We start from the raw sequence: 14,881 nt of genomic DNA, 5'->3' as shown, positions 1-14,881 counted from the left end.
AACCCTCTCTATAACCCTTCATACACACACCTCTCATACCTTCTCCACCCCACAAGGCCGAGCCCTCTCTCTCCCTCTCCCTCTCTCTATTTTCTTCTTCTTCTCCATTCTTCTATTTTTGCTCGAGGACGAGCAAATTTTTAAGTTTGGTGTTGGAAAAGCATAGATTTTTGTTCTTTCAACTACCATTATGGCACCCAAGGTTGGAGACTCCTCTAGGAAAAGGAAAGGAAAGGCAGTAGCCAATCCCTCTGAATCTTGGGAGATGGAGAGATTCATCACCAAAGCTCACCATGACCATTTCTATTAAGTAGTGGCTGAGAAGAAAGTGATCCCTGAGGTCCCTTTCATTCTCAAGAAGAATGAGTATCCAAAAATCCGAAGAGAGATCCGAAGAAGAGGTTGGGAAGTCCTAACCAATCTTATTCAAGATGTTGGGATTCTCATGGTGCAAGAGTTCTATGCTAATGCATGGGTTACCAAAAACCATGAGACTAGTGTGAACCCAAATCTAAGGAGTTGGATTACCATGGTCAGAGGAAGAATCTTAGATTTCAGCTCGGAAAGAGTGAGGTTGGCATTCAACTTGTCTTTATTACAAGGAGATCCCCATCCTTACACTAGGAGAGTCAACCATGATTAGAGATTGGATAAAGTACTCTGAGATATCTGTGTAGAAGACACATAGTGAAAAAGGGATTCCCAAGCCAAGCCCATTTAGTTAAGAAGGGTTTACCTAAAGCCCATAGTTAAATGATGGTTGGAATTCATCCAAAGATCCATCATCCCTACTAGCAACCGATCAGAAGTGACTGTTGACAGAGCTATCATGATTCATTGCATCAAGATTAGAACTGAGGTGGAAGTACATGAGGTGATTCCTCAAGAATTATACAAGGTAGCTGAGAAGCCTCACACCAATGCCAGGTTGGCATTCCCACACCACATCTGTCACTTATGCAATTCAGCTGGAATTGTCATAAATGGAGATATCTCCATTGGGGAGGATAAGCCCATCACTAAGAAGCGAATGGAGCAAATTAGAGAGCATGTACAAGAGCCTGTGTAACCGCCTTTGTATGAGATCCCTGAGATGTCTCAAGGGATGTATTTCCTCCACAAAGCTATTGGGATCATTGAAAAACTTCTCTAGGAACATTGAGTACTAACATGGAGTAGTTGAGGATGGAGCATCAAGGAGATGCTACCACTCTCAATGAAATAAGAGAAGATCAAAGAGCCATAAAGGAAGACCAAAGAGCTATGAGGAAAGAGGAACAAAGGCAAAGGAATGATATAGAAGAGATCAAACATCACATTTAATCCTCAAAGAGGAGCACTAGGCGCCACCATTAAAGGTGGACTCGTTCTCTTTTTTTCCTTTCCTTTTCTGTTTTTCTGTTATGTTATTTGTTTTCTTGTTCTAGTTGCATGATCATTTGCATTGATGTCTTTAAGTTGTAAAATGTTCCATATATCTCTCACCATGATTAAAAGAAAATTTTATTTGAAAAGAATTGAGAGATGCATGAATTTCAAGTTTAAAATAAGATTAGTTTAATTATGTTGATGTGGTGTTATTTGCTTTTGTTTTCTGAATGTATGAATAAACAATGCATATTTGAAGTTGAAATTTATGAATGTTGGCTCTTGAAAGAATAAGAAAAAAGGAAAAGTATTATTGATAATCTGAAAAATCTAAAATTGATTCTTGAAGCAAGAAAAAGTAGTAAAAATAAAAAGCAAAAGCTTGCATGCAAAAAAAAAACTGGCAAAAAAAAAAGAAAAAAAGTAGAAAAAGTAAGCAGAAAAAGCCAATAGCTCTTTAAACCAAAAGGCAAGAGCAAAAAGCCAGTAACCCTTTAAACCGAAAGGCAAGGGTAAAAGGGCCCAAGGCTTTGAACATCAGTGGTTAGGAGGGCCCAAAGGAATAAAATCCTAGCCTAAGTGGCTAAACCAAGTTGTCCCTAACCATGTGCTTGTGGCGTGAAGGTGTCAAGTGAAAAACTTGAGACTGAGCGATTAAAGTCGTGTTCCAAAGCAAAAAGAGTGTGCTTAAGAACTCTGGACTCCTCTATCTAGGGACTCTAGTAAAGCTGAGTCACAATATGAAAAGGTTCACCCAATTAAAGTGTGTGTGTTATAAATATATATGGTGGTAATACTAGAAAATAGAGTGCTTAGAGTCACGACCAAGACTCAGAAAGCTGTGATAAAGAATCAAAATAAGCTTAACTAGAAAATTCAATAATATCATCTGGATTCTAAGTTCCTAAGGATCCCAACATCTCTGAGTTTCAATGGATAGTGAGATGCCAAAACTATTCAGAAGCAAAAAGCTACTAAGTCCCGCTCATCTGATTGTAACTAAGCTTCATTTGAAACTTAGAAATTTATTGTATCTTAATTTTTTTTATCGTACTGTGTTTTTAGTTTCTTGGCGACAAAGCAACGGTTTAAGTTTGGTTTTGTGATGAGCGGATATTTTATACGCTTTTTGGCATCACTTTCATATAGTTTTTAGTAGTTTTTATTTAGTTCTTATTAAGTTTTATAGGTTTTAGTGTTAAATTCACATTTTTGGATTCTACTATGAGTTTTTGTGTTTTTATACAATTTCAGGTATTTTAGGCTGAAATTGAGGAGCTAGAGCAGAAGTCTGATTTAGAGACAGAGAAAGCACTACAGATGCTGTCCAAATCTGACCTGCCTACATTCGGAAGAGCTTTTCTGAAGCTATAGAAGTTCAAATGGAGCGTTCTTAATGGCTATGGAAAGCTGACTTTCAGCGCTTTCCAGCAATATATAATAGTCTATCCTTTGCTTCGATTTAGAATGCCCAAAACTGGCGTCTAACGCCAGCTTCCTGCCCCCTTCCACACGTCCAGCCCCCAAAGAGCAGAGACCAATGTACAAACGCTCAGAGAGGACCCTCTAGCTAGCGTTCCATGCCCAAGGAGCCTCATAGCATGTGGATCTCTTCAAACCTCATCCCAATCACTCACCAAGTGAGCTCTAAAAGTGGATTTTAGCACTAAATAGACTATTTTACCCTCACTAGTCATCTGTTTAGTATTTAAGGGATTATATTTATGTAATGCAGACCTTCTTCGAATATTTTTATCATTCTTTAAACGTTTTACACATTTTCCATTGTATTTTTACTTCAGCATGAGTTTCTAAACCTCCTAGGTTGAGGGGAGGAGCCCTGTTGAATCCTATGAATTAATAAAAGTACTACTGTTGAAAGTGTATTTTGTTGACAAGGTATATTACTATTGAGGGTCTGAGGATTCTTTGACAAAGAAGAGGTTGGTAGCTTGTTGAATTTAGGGAACCTTTAAAGTGGCTAAGTTCACTTTTAGGGGAGGTTATATCAAAATTTTTACAAAAATACAAATGGATGAGTACGACATAGGCTTGAATTTGGTTAAATTTATAACGCTTTGTATATGAAGGAGTGATATAAATAGGTATTTGAATTGATATTGGAAAGTGGTAGAATGAATGCTACGAGTTTAGTTGAATTTGAGAGCACGTATATGACAATTGGAGAGCAAATTTTGTGGGTAAATGATGAGCGGATAATTTGTACGCTTTTTGGCATTGTTTTTAGTATGTTTTTGGTAGTTTTAGTTGAGTTCTTAGTATATTTTTATTAGTTTTTAATTAAAATTCACTTTTCTGGACTTTACTATGAGTTTGTGTGTTTTTCTGTGATTTCAGGTATTTTCTGGCTGAAATTGAGGGACCTGAGCAAAAATCTGATTCAGAGACTGAAAAGGACTGCAGATGCTGTTGGATTCTGACCTCCCTGCACTCGAAGTGGATTTTCTGGAGCTACAGAAGCCCAATTGGCGCGCTCTCAACGGCGTTGGAAAGTAGACATTCTGGGCTTTCCAGCAATATATGATAGTCCATACTTTGCCCAAGATTTGATGGCCCAAACCGGCGTTCAAAGTCACCTATAGAAATTCCAGCGTTAAACGCCGGAACTGGCACCTAAATGGGAGTTAAACGCCCAAACTGACATAAAAGCTGGCGTTTAACTCCAAGAAGAGTCTCTACACGAAAATGCTTCATTGCTCAGCCCAAGCACACACCAAGTGGGCCTGGAAGTGGATTTCTATGTCATTTACTCATCTCTGTACACCCTAGGCTACTAATTTTCTATATATAGGACCTTTTACTATTGTATTTTCATCTTTTGATCATGTTTTTATGATTGAACCCTCTTTGGGAGGCTGGCCATTCGGCCATGCCTAGACTTTGTTCTTATGTATTTTCAACGGTGGAGTTTCTACACACCATAGATTAAGGTGTGGAGCTCTGCTGTACCTCGAGTATTAATGCAATTACTATTGTTCTTCTATTCAATTCCGCTTGTTCCTTGTCCAAGATATCACTTGTTCTTCAACTTGATGAATGTGATGATCAGTGACACTCATCATCATTCTCACTCATGAACAAGGTGACTGACAACCATTCTTGTTCTACAAGCATTCGAGGCTCTAGTGAATATTTCTTGGATTCTTTAACCGGAATCTTCGTGGTATAGGCAAGAACTGATGGCGGCATTCAAGAGAATCCGGAAGGTCTAACCTTGTCTGTGGTATTCTGAGTAGGATTCAATGATTGAATGACTGTGACGTGCTTCAAACTCCTGAGGGCGGGGCGTTAGTGACAGACGCAAAAGAATCACTGGATTCTATTCCGGCCTGATTGAGAACCGACAGATGATTAGCCTATGCTGTGACAGAGCATCAGGGACGTATTTTCACTGAGAGGATGGGAGGTAGCCACTGACAACGGTGAAACCCTACATGAGCTTGCCATGGAAAGGAGTAAGAAGGATTGGATGAAGACAGTAGGAAAGCAGAGAGACGGAAGGGAAGGCATCTTCATACGCTTGTCTGAAGCTCTTACACCAATGATATACATAAGTATCTCTATCTTTATCTTTATGCTTTATTCGCTTATCACTATACCCATTTGAGTCTGCCTGACTGAGATTTACAAGGTGACCATAGCTTGCTTCATACCACCAATCTCCGTGGGATCGACCCTTACTCGCGTAAGGTTTATTACTTGGACGACCCAGTGCACTTGCTGGTTAGTTGTGCGAAGTTGTGCTTATGCCATGGTATTGTGCACCAAGTCTTTGGAGCCATTACTAGGGATTGTTTATGTTTTGAAAAGTAGTGATCACAATTTCGTGCACAAAGTTTTTGGCGCCGTTGCCGGGGATTGTTCGTGTATGGACAACTGACGGTTCATCTTGTTGCTTAGATTAGGTATTTTTCTTCAGAGTTCTTAAGAACGAATTCTAGTGTTTCAAGGTGATGTTCTTATCATCACCAAAGCTGATTGATTCTCATCAATTTAGCTCTTGAATGCAATGTCCTGTTGAAGCTTAGCCGGCCATGTCTAATCCCTTTAGACTAAAGCTTTAGACTAACATTGCATGATTCCTGGAATTCTCATTAAGAATTTTGATACCTTTATTTTTCTTTTCACCTAATTTTCGAAAAAACCAAAAAAATTACAAATCATAAATACCAAAAATATTTCTTGTTTGAGTATAGAGTCTCATTTTAAGTTTGGTGTCAATTGCATGTTTCTGTTCTTCTTGCATTTTTCGAATTTATGCATGTGTCTTCATTAATCTTCAAGTTGTTCTTGATGATTTCCTTGTTTTGATCTTTGAAATTCTATTGACTTGAGTGTTTTGTTGTTTTCTCATATGCATTCTCATTTTAGTGTCAGTAGTATACAAACTGCTAAGTTTGGTGTCTTGCATGCATTGTTATTTGATTTTAGTTGCATTTTTTATTATTAAAAATCCAAAAATATTTTTAATTTGTGTCTTTTCAAGTCAATAATACAGAGAATTGAAGATTCAGAACATACAGCAGAGGAATTATACAGAAAAAGCTGGGCATTAAAAAATGCCCAGTGAAGAAGACAGACTGGCGTTTAAACGCCAGCCAGGGTGCCTGGCTGGGCGTTTAACGCCCAAAAGGGTAGTAGTTTGGGCGTTAAACGCCAGAATGTGCACCATTCTGGGCGTTTAACGCCAAGATGGCACTAGGGGGAAGATTTTGTTTTCAAATCAATTTTTTTTTTCCAAGTTTTCAAAGTTTTTCAAAATCAAATCTTTTTCAAATCAAATCTTTTCAATCAAATGTTTTCAAAATCAATTTCTTTCCTTTTTCAAAGATACTTACTAACAATTAATGATTTGATTGAACATTTTTTGCCTTTTCTGTTGAGGAAGGTTTTATGTTTGAATCATATCTTTTCTTGTTAGGCAAGTCATTAATTTTTAAAATCATATCTTTTCAAATTGTTTTCAAATCATATCTTTTAAAATTGTTTTCAAATCATATCTTTTTAATCACATCTTTTTCAAAATAAGTTTTCAATCAAATCTTTTTAATTTCTAATTTCAAAATCTTTTTCAAAAATCACTTGATTTCTTTTCCACTCTTATTTTCGAAAATCAATTAAGTGTTTTTCAAAATGTTTTCAAAATCTTTTACTTAAATTTTCGAAAATTACTTCCCTTCTTCTCACATCCTTCTATTTATGGACTAACACTATTCCTTAATGCAAAATTCGAACTCCATCTTCTTTGATAAGTTCGAATTTTCTACCTCTGTCTTCTATTTTTCTTCCTCTGACACCTCAAGGAATCTCTATACTGTAACATAGAGGATTCCACATTTTCTTGTTCTCTTCTCTTTCATATGAGCAGGAGCAGAGACAAAGGCATTCCTGTTGAAGCTGACCCTGAACCTGAAAGGACCTTGAAGCGAAAGCTAAGAGAAGCTAAAGCACAAATCTCTATGAACGGAGGTGGTTGTCAGGCACACGTTCATAGTTGAGAACCTAACAGAAATCTTCAAGGAAGAAGAAGCCATAGCAGCCGAAAACAACAACAATGCCAACAATGCAAGGAAGGTGCTGGGTGACTTTATTGCACCTACTCCCGATTTCTATGGAAGAAGCATCTCTATCCCTGCCATTGGAGCAAACAACTTTGAGCTTAAGCTTCAATTAGTTTCTCTAATGCAACAGAATTGCAAGTTCCATGGACTTCCATTGGAAGATCCTCATCAGTTCTTAGCTGAATTCTTGCAAATCTGTGACACAGTCAAGACTAATGGGGTAGACCCTGAAGTCTATAGACTTATGCTATTCCCTTTTGCTGTAAGAGACAGAGCTAGAATATGGTTGGACTCTCAACCTAAAGAAAGCCTGGACTCTTGGGAAAAGCTAGTCAATGCCTTCTTGGCAAAGTTCTTTCCACCTCAAAAATTGAGTAAGCTTAGAGTGGAAGTCCAAACCTTCAGACAGAAGGATGGTGAGTCCCTCCATGAAGCTTGGGAAAGATACAAATAATTGATCAGAAAATGTCCTTCAGACATGCTTTCTGAATGGAGCATCATAGGTATTTTCTATGATGGTCTATCTGAACTATCCAAGATGTCTTTGGATAGCTCTGCTGGAGGATCTCTTCATTTGAAGAAGACGCCTACAGAGGCTCAAGAGCTCATTGAAATGGTTGCAAATAACCAATTCATGTACACTTCTGAAAGGAATCCTGTGAACAATGGGACTAGTCAGATGAAAGGAGTTCTTGAGATTGATGCTCTGAATGCCATACTGGCTCAGAACAAAATATTGACTCAACAAGTCAATTTGATTTCTCAAAGTCTGTCTGGAATGCAAAATGCACCAAGCAGTACTAAGGATGCTTCATCTGAGGAAGAAGCTTATGATCCTGAGAACCCTTCAATGGAAGAGGTGAATTACTTAGGAGAACCCTATGGAAACACCTATAATTATTCATGGAGAAATCACCCAAATTTCTCATGGAAGAATCAAGAGAGACCTCAACAAGGTTTCAACAATAATGGTGGAAGAAACAGGTTTAGCAATAGCAAGCTTTTTCCATCATCTTCTCAGCAACAGACAGAGAATTCTAAGCAGAACCCCTCTGACTTAGCAACCATGGTCTCTGATCTAATCAAGACCACTCAAAGTTTCATGACTAAAACAAGGTCCTCCATCAGGAATTTGGAGGCACAAGTGGGACAGCTGAGCAAGAAAGTTACTGAACTCCCTCCAAGCACTCTTCCAAGCAATACAGAAGAAAATCCAAAAGGAGAGTGCAAAGCCATAACCATGGCCGAATTTGGAGAGGAAGGAGGGGAAGTGAACGCCACTGAGGAAGACCTCAATGGGCGTGCACTGACCTCCACTGAGTTCCCCAATGAGGAACCATGGGAATCTGAGGCTCAAACTGAGACCATAGAGATTCCATTGGATTTACTTCTGTCTTTCATGAGCTCTGATGAGTATTCTTCCTCTGAAGAGGATGAGTATGTCACTGAAGAGCAAGTTGCTAAATACCTTGGAGCAATCATGAAGCTAAATGACAAGTTATTTGGAAATGAGACTTGGGAGGATGAACCTCCTTTGCTCACCAAAGAACTGGATGACTTGTCTAGGCAGAAATTACCTCAAAAGAGACAAGATCCTGGGAAGTTTTCAATACCTTGTACCATAGGCACCATGACCTTCAAGAAGGCTCTGTGTGACTTAGGGTCAAGTGTAAACCTCATGCCTCTTTCTGTAATGGAGAAGCTAGGGATCTTTGAGGTACAAGCTGCAAGAATCTCACTAGAGATGGCAGACAACTCAAGAAAACAAGCTCATGGACTTGTAGAGAATGTTTTGGTTAAGATTGAAGACCATTACATCCCTACTGATTTCATAGTCCTAGAGACTGGGAAGAGCATGGATGAAACCATCACCCTTGGCAGACCCTTCCTAGCCACAGCAAAGGCTGTGATTGATGTTGATGGAGGTGAACTGATCATTCAAGTGAATGAAGAATCCTTTGTGTTTAAGGCTCAAGGATATCCCTCTGTCATCATGGAGAGGAAGCATGAAGAGCTTCTCTCAAATCAGAGACAAACAGAGCCCCCACAGTCAAACTCTAAGTTTGGTGTTGGGAGGCCACAACCAAACTCTAAGTTTGGTGTTGAACCCCCACATTCAAACTCTAAGTTCGGTGTTGGGAGGTTCCAACATTGCTCTGAGTATCTGTGAGGCTCATTGAGAGCCCTCTGTCAAGCTACTGACATTAAAGAAGCGCTTGTTGGGAGGCAACCCAATGTTATATTTTATCTATTTTCTTTTGTTATTTTATTTTTTTTTGTAGGTTGATGATCATAAGAAGTCACAAAATCAATTGAAAAAGCAAAAACAGAATGAAAAACAGGAAGAAAAATAGCACACCCTGGAGGAAGAACTCACTGGCGTTTAAACGCCAGTGAGGGTAGCAGTTGGGCGTTTAACGCCCAGTCTGGCACCATTCTGGGCGTTTAACGCCAGAAAGGGGCACCAGACTGGCGTTAAACGCCAGGAATGGGCACCAGCCCGGCGTTTAACGCCAGAAATGGCTCAAAACGTGATTTTGCATGCCATTTGGTGCAGGGATGACTTTTCCTTGACACCACAGGATCTGTGGACCCCACAGGATCCCCACCAACCCCACCATTCTCTCTCTCTTCTTCACCTATTCACCAATCACCTCAACACCCCTATATAAACCCTTCTTCACCCCTTCATCTTCACACAACCTAAACACCACTTCTCCCCCTCCCTTTTGGCCGAACCACAAAGCCATCTCCCTCTTCTCCATTCCTTCTTCTTCTACTCTCTTCTTTCTTCTTTTGCTCGAGGACGAGCAAACCTTTTAAGTTTGGTGTGGTAAAAGCAATGCTTTTTGTTTTTCCATAACCATTTATGGCATCCAAAGCCGGTTCAACTGAGAAGGCATGACCTCAAGCCCATCACTAAGAAGAAGATGGAGCAAACAAGAGACCCCTCTCATCAAGAGATCCCTGAGATACCTCAAGGGATGCACTTCCCTCCACAAGACTATTGGGAGCAACTGAACACCTCCCTAGGAGAATTGAGTTCCAACATGGGACAACTAAGGGTGGAGCAACAAAGACAAGGAAGAGACATTGAGGAGCTCAAGCACTCCATAAGACCTTCAAGAGGAAGAACAAGCCGCCATCACTAAGGTGGACCCGTTCTTTAATCTCCTTGTTCTTTACTTTCTTGTTTTTCGAATTTCTATGCTTATGTTTATCTATGTTTGTGTCTTATGATCATTAGAGTCTTAGTGTCTATGCCTTAAAGTTATGAATGTCCTATGAATCCATCACCTTTCTTAAAAGAAAACTGTTTTTATCACAAAAGAACAAGAAGTACAGGATTTTGAATTCATCTTTAAAACTAGCTTAATTAGTTTGATGTGGTGACAATACTTTTTGTTTTCTGAATGTATGCTTGAACAGTGCATATGTCTTTTGAATTTGTTGTTCATGAATGTTAAAATTGTTGGCTCTTGAAAGAATGATGAAAAATGAGACATGTTACTGAGGATCTGAAAAATCATAAAAATGATTCTTGAAGCAAGAAAAAGCAGTGAATACAAAAAAAAAAAAGAAGGAGAAAAACGAAAAAAAAGGGGAGAAAAAGAAAAAGAAAGAAAAAGAAAGAAATAAAGTTGTGATCCAAGGCAAAAAGAGTGTGCTTAAGAACCCTGGACACCTCTAATTGGGGACTCTAGCAAAGCTGAGTCACAATCTGAAAAGGTTCACCCAATTATGTGTCTGTGGCATGTATATATCCGGTGGTAATACTGGAAGACAGAGTGCTTTGGGCCACGGCCAAGACTCAATAAGTAGCTGTGTTCAAGAATCATCATACTTAACTAAGAGAATCAATAACACTATCTGGATTCTGAGTTCCTAAAGAAGCCAATCATTCTGAATTTCAAAGGATAAAGTGAGATGCCAAAACTGTTCGGAGGCAAAAAGCTACTAGTCCCGCTCATCTAATTTGGAGCTTAGTTTCATTGATAATTCGGAGTCTATAGTATATTCTCTTCTTTTTATCTTATTTGATTTTCAGTTGCTTGGGGACAAGCAACAATTTAAGTTTGGTGTTGTGATGAGCGGATAATTTGTACGCTTTTTGGCATTATTTTTAGTATGTTTTTGGTAGTTTTAGTTGAGTTCTTAGTATATTTTTATTAGTTTTTAATTAAAATTCACTTTTCTGGACTTTACTATGAGATTGTGTGTTTTTCTGTGATTTCAGGTATTTTCTGGCTGAAATTGAGGGACCTGAGCAAAAATCTGATTCAGAGACTGAAAAGGACTGCAGATGCTGTTGGATTCTGACCTCCCTGTACTCGAAGTGGATTTTCTGGAGCTACAGAAGCCCAATTGGCGCGCTCTCAACGGCGTTGGAAAGTAGACATTCTGGGCTTTCCAGCAATATATGATAGTCCATACTTTGCCCAAGATTTGATGGCCCAAACCGGCGTTCAAAGTCACCTATAGAAATTCCAGCGTTAAACGCCGGAACTGGCACCTAAATGGGAGTTAAACGCCCAAACTGACATAAAAGCTGGCGTTTAACTCCAAGAAGAGTCTCTACACGAAAATGCTTCATTGCTCAGCCCAAACACACACCAAGTGGGCCTGGAAGTGGATTTCTATGTCATTTACTCATCTCTGTACACCCTAGGCTACTAATTTTCTATATATAGGACCTTTTACTATTGTATTTTCATCTTTTGATCATGTTTTTATGATTGAACCCTCTTTTGGGAGGCTGGCCATTCGGCCATGCCTAGACTTTGTTCTTATGTATTTTCAACGGTGGAGTTTCTACACACCATAGATTAAGGTGTGGAGCTCTGCTGTACCTCGAGTATTAATGCAATTACTATTGTTCTTCTATTCAATTCCGCTTGTTCCTTGTCCAAGATATCACTTGTTCTTCAACTTGATGAATGTGATGATCAGTGACACTCATCATCATTCTCACTCATGAACAAGGTGACTGACAACCATTCTTGTTCTACAAGCATTCGAGGCTCTAGTGAATATTTCTTGGATTCTTTAACCGGAATCTTCGTGGTATAGGCAAGAACTGATGGCGGCATTCAAGAGAATCCGGAAGGTCTAACCTTGTCTGTGGTATTCTGAGTAGGATTCAATGATTGAATGACTGTGACGTGCTTCAAACTCCTGAGGGCGGGGCGTTAGTGACAGACGCAAAAGAATCACTGGATTCTATTCCGGCCTGATTGAGAACCGACAGATGATTAGCCTATGCTGTGACAGAGCATCAGGGACGTATTTTCACTGAGAGGATGGGAGGTAGCCACTGACAACGGTGAAACCCTACATGAGCTTGCCATGGAAAGGAGTAAGAAGGATTGGATGAAGACAGTAGGAAAGCAGAGAGACGGAAGGGAAGGCATCTTCATACGCTTGTCTGAAGCTCTTACACCAATGATATACATAAGTATCTCTATCTTTATCTTTATGCTTTATTCGCTTATCACTATACCCATTTGAGTCTGCCTGACTGAGATTTACAAGGTGACCATAGCTTGCTTCATACCACCAATCTCCGTGGGATCGACCCTTACTCGCGTAAGGTTTATTACTTGGACGACCCAGTGCACTTGCTGGTTAGTTGTGCGAAGTTGTGCTTATGCCATGGTATTGTGCACCAAGTCTTTGGAGCCATTACTAGGGATTGTTTATGTTTTGAAAAGTAGTGATCACAATTTCGTGCACCAGTAAAATTCCTAATTAGGTGGGTAGAATGTAAATCTTGCATAAGTAGTGAATAATTAGATAATAAATTAATTATTTATCAAAGGAATTAGATAATTAAATTTTATAGTTTATAATGGAAGAATTAATTAAAATAAAAATTTTGACACTAATTTTAAACAATTTGGCCAAAGATTGGGCTGAATAGGCCGAACCAAACGAACCGAATCCAGGTAGGCCCAAGCCCACCCACCTAACCCTCATTATAGGCTTGTAATGAGCGGATAATTTATACGCTTTTTGACATTGTTTTTAGTATGTTTTTAGTATGTTTTAGTGAGTTTTTATTATATTTTTATTAGTTTTTAGTTAAAATTCACTTTTCTGGACTTTACTATGAGTTTATGTGTTTTTCTGTGATTTCAGGTATTTTCTGGTTGAAATTGAGGGACCTGAGCAAAAATCTGATTCAGAGGCTGAAAAGGACTGCAGATGCTGTTGGATTCTGACCTTCCTACACTCGAAGTGGATTTTCTAGAGCTACAAATACCCAATTGGCGCGCTCTCAATTGCGTTGAAACGTAGACATTCTGGACTTTCCAGCAATGTATAATAGTCCATACTTTGCTCGAGATTTGATGGCCCAAACAGGCATTCCAAGTCAGCTCAAGAATTCTGGCGTTTAACGCCGGAACTGGCACAAGAATGGGAGTTAAACGCGCAAACTGGCACAAAAGCTGGCGTTTAACTCCAAGAAAAGTCTCTACACATGAAAGCTTCAATGCTCAGCCCAAGCACACACCAAGTGGGCCCGGAAGTGGATTTTTATGTCATTTACTCATCTTTGTAAACCCTAAGCTACTAGTTCTCTACAAATATGACCTTTTGCTATTGTATTAGAAGATCTTTTGATCATGTTTTTATGATTGAACCCTCTTTGGGAGGCTGGCCATTCGGCCATGCCTAGACCTTGTTCATATGTATTTTCAACGGTGGAGTTTCTACACACCATAGATTAAGGTGTGAAGCTCTGCTGTACCTCGAGTATTAATGCAATTACTATTGTTCTTCTATTCAATTCAGCTTATTCTTGTTCTTAGATATTCATTCGTACCCAAGAACATGAGGAATGTGATGATTATGTGACGCTCATCATCATTCTCACTTATGAACGCTTGCCTGACAACCACTTCCGTTCTACAAGCAAACAAGGCTTGAATGTTTATCTCTTGGATTCCTTAATCAGAATCTTCGTGGTATAAGCTAGAATTGATGGCGGCATTCTTGAGAATCCGGAAAGTCTAAACCTTGTATGTGGTATTCCGAGTAGGATTCAAGGATTGAATGACTGTGACGAGCTTCAAACTCGCGATTGTGGGGCGTTAGTGACAGACGCAAAAGAATCACTGGATTCTATTCCGACATGATCGAGAACCGACAGATGAATAGCCGTTCTGTGACAGAGCGCGTTGAACATTTTCACTGAGAGGACGGGACTGTAGCCACTGACAATGGTGATGCCCAACATACAGCTTGCCATGGAAAGGAGTAAGAAGGATTGGATGAAGATAGTAGGAAAGCAGAGAGACGGAAGGGACAGAGCATCTCCATACGCTTATCTGAAATTCTCACCAATGAATTACATAAGTATCTCTATCTTTATTTTATGTTTTATTTATCTTTTAATCATTAATCCTCCATAACCATTATTTGAATCCGCCTGACTGAGATTTATAAGATGACCATAGCTTGCTTCATACGAACAATCTCCGTGGGATCGACCCTTACTCGCGTAAGGTTTATTACTTGGACGACCCAGTGCACTTGCTGGTTAGTTGTGCGAAGTTGTGATAAAGAGTTGAGATTGCAATTGAGCGTACCATGTTGATGGCGCCATTGATGATCACAATTTCGTGCACCAAGTTTTTGGCGCCGTTGCCGGGGATTATTCGAGTTTAGACAACTGACGGTTCATCTTGTTGCTTAGATTAGGTATTTTTCTTCAGAATTTTTAAGAATGTATTCTAGAGTTTCAAGGTGATGTTTTTATCATCACCAAAGCTGATTGATTCTCATCAATTTAGCTCTTGAATGTAATGTCCTGCTGAAGCTTGGCTAGCCATGTCTAATTTCTTTAGACTAAAGCTTTAGACTAACATTGCATGATTCCTGGAATTCTTATTAAAAATGTTGAATCTCTTTATCATCTTTTCCATATA

At 39.2% G+C, this 14,881-nt stretch overlaps 1 non-coding gene across 1 annotated transcript; it reads right to left on the bottom strand.

Moving 5' to 3' along the window:
* Positions 1–7,326: 7,326 nt before the first annotated feature.
* Positions 7,327–7,434, bottom strand: LOC130978074 (small nucleolar RNA R71). The gene has a single exon (XR_009085738.1). It is a non-coding gene; the product is annotated as a small nucleolar RNA R71 (small nucleolar RNA).
* Positions 7,435–14,881: the final 7,447 nt, after the last annotated feature.

The sequence above is a fragment of the Arachis stenosperma genome, chromosome 4 (assembly GCF_014773155.1).
Source record: "Arachis stenosperma cultivar V10309 chromosome 4, arast.V10309.gnm1.PFL2, whole genome shotgun sequence".
Lineage (NCBI taxonomy): Eukaryota > Viridiplantae > Streptophyta > Magnoliopsida > Fabales > Fabaceae > Arachis > Arachis stenosperma.
The sequence above is the reverse complement of the archived record's forward strand: the minus strand, read 5'-3'. Positions and strand labels throughout refer to the sequence as shown.